Genomic DNA, 3,185 nt, shown 5'->3' on the forward strand with positions numbered 1-3,185 from the left:
GGAAGTCACAAGTACATATGTCACGACCAAGGGTACCCCCTAGAAGTAACAAGCCACATAATACCCCTAAAGGCACCATATAAGACACTTAATATATCATAACCTTAAGAATTAGACCGATAAGAGTAAAAACGCATTTAAGTCCAAAATTCTCATAAAAGCAAAGCAGAAGTCTAGACTTGTCTCAATTAGCCATCTATTACAATCAAAGTATCAAATAAGGTCACAGCCCTTACAACAAAAAAATCCAAAAGTCTAGTACAATGAAAGAAAGTAACTACAAGATATCACACGTCCTCGAATCCATGCGGAATCACCACAAGCAAGGAGAATAGTCGAATCCAAGCTTGAATCAAAGGAAGATCACCTCAAACACCGAACCCTACACTTGGTGGAAAAATATAAAAGAAGCATGGGTTAGTACAAAATGCACCAAGTATGATAGTCATGCATAAAATCCTTGAAAACATGCTAAAAGGGACATTTTTAAATAAAAAGCATGCACTATACCAAGTTAAAGATGCATCATGAATATTAGTGTAAAAGCATAAGTCATAAGCATATTCAACATATTGATCACCACATCATAATGGAAACATACCATAAATACCCTCAAAGCATCCTTGTGCAATGCATGAATAAGATCTCACAATCTACCCAGACTAAGGAAAGCTTCTTGAGTAACTATAGTTCATAACTCATATTCTTGTTCATATTATCATAGTGGGATTAGCCTTAACTAACATAGACCATGTGAGCTAATCATGGAATTCGGTGTCTACCCTACACCGAAAAGAGGTTGTCCTACTTTCCTAAGGTAGAACCATACTCTTAGCTTAGCTGGATCCACTAGCTAAAGAACTATGTGGGCACATAGATTATGTGATAAGGAGATTGCTTCTAGAAACCCGAACTCAACTAAGGTAGAAGGTTTCCATCTCATGAGATACCTACTTTGGGAACCCGGACTCAACTAATGTAAAGGGAACCCATTTGAAATGCCAGACTCAACTAGTATATAAGCTTTCAAGGGGAAGATGGACTCAACTATCGTATAAGCTTCCATCCCATATTCATATCCACTCGGTGCTAAGCATTAATTCCCACTGAGTTCATATTGATTCTTGACTTAAGTTCATAACTATGGAAGAATGTCTGGACACTCTATCCATCATACTCATACTAAAGCTCAAAAATTCATTAGGCGAGACTAGACTTCCAACCTTAGAATCACTACATATGACAAACCTTTCACATCATATCATATTCATAAATAAGTGTGTACATGAGGGTAATCATCCAATCAACACAACAATTACATCATAATCATATTCACTTTACTCTCAAAGTGATTTAAATGCATAGACATAAGCCTCATAACATAAATAATTATCATACTTGGCCCTTCAAGGATCATAGATCACATTCAATCAACATATCTAGAATTACTACATTAGACATGGATGATAACAAGATTCAATTACTATTAGTACTATAAGCTTAATTGAATAATACTCTTTTTTGTACAATTCACCCACACTTTTAGATCGAATTTGGGAAAATAAGGGAATTCATGAATTCTTGAGGAATTCAACTTAAAATCATATAAAATCATCAATATATCCATAATTAGACATAATCCAATCATTAAAAATGAATTTGAAAGGAATCCATGAGATTGAAGTAAAACCCTAGGCTTTTTGGGAAATCACTTTATTTGAAATTGAGTTTGGAGGGACTCCATGGAAGAAAACTATCCATGGATGAAGGACTACCATACCTTATTGAAGAATTCCCACGAAATTGAGTAGAAAAGATGGATCCTTCAACCCTAGCTTCACCTTTCTTCCTCTTCTTCCTTGTTCTAGAGAGAATATTTTGGAGAGGTTTTAGGGATTTAGGAATTATGATTATAGATGAGTTAGTTTAGGTGGGTAAAACACTTATATAGGTGTTCAAAATAGGCTTAAAACGACATCACTTAACCATTAATTAAAAAGGAAATCCCCAAAATACCCATAAGTCTAACTGCCAAATAGTAGTTTCAGACATGACCTACGACCCAGGACCCACGGACTGTGGGTGGGACCACGGACTGTGCTGGTAAATCGTGGTCTATGGTATATGGCCTATTTTTTAGAGGCTTGACCCACGACACCTACCCACGGGACGTGGGTGGACCTACAGGGAGTGAATTGCCCTCGTGGGTCACTGCCCAGATCACTTTTGATGCTTTTCTTTAAGGACCCATAGTTGGTCCTTGGGGTTTAAGCCTTGACGTTCTAACACAAAAACATGGATTTTAAGGTATGAGGAGGTAGTTTCAAAGCTCTAACCCTAACATCAAGCTCTAGCTAAGCCTACTAGTTTCTGGAGTGTTACAATATCTCCCCCTTGGGAACATTCGTCCTCGAATGACGATCTAGACACCTTATGAAATTGAAGACTCAATACTAGCAGCCCATCATGCATGAAACATCAAAATAATGCACTATTCAAAGGAGGAAACATCAACTCCTTCTCAAAACATAATGAATGCAATACAAGGGCGTAGGAGCTACATCTAACAACCCAAAATGCATGAAACTCAATATTTCTCATATTTATAGGAGGAACTACCTTCTCCAACTAAAATAATGCTCAACACAACATCATGGAGCCAATATGCCAATACTCTCAAAAGCATACTAAAGCATGTTCATCAACACATCTCATGAAGTCAAATAGGCAACTCATACTAAATGCACAAGAACATGAGAAACATATATCATGAAATATCATTTTCTCACTAAACATGAATTTCATCAAGAACATGCATAATAAGGAAATCATGGGAAAACTAATATAACACACATGACTTCCAAAACACCAAAACTCAAGAGGAACTACTTACCTCAAGCTTGAATAGGAGTAAAAGAAAAGACATGAGGATATTGGGACTTCATATCGGCCTCGGCCTCCCAAGTAGCACCCTCAACTAAATGGTTTCTCCATAAAACCTTCACGGAGGCTACATCCTTGTTTCTCAATCTCTTGATTGTTGGTCAACGATCTCTACCATAACCTCCTCATAGGAAAGGCTTTCATCAACTCCCAAACCTTCTAGAGGAATAATGGACACCGAGTCCCCAATAAACTGTTTAAGCATTGAAACATGAAATACCGGGTGAACCGGGGCCAACTCA

Source organism: Solanum verrucosum, unplaced genomic scaffold (assembly GCF_900185275.1).
Source record: "Solanum verrucosum unplaced genomic scaffold, falcon-dt-bn FXZP01000152.1, whole genome shotgun sequence".
Lineage (NCBI taxonomy): Eukaryota > Viridiplantae > Streptophyta > Magnoliopsida > Solanales > Solanaceae > Solanum > Solanum verrucosum.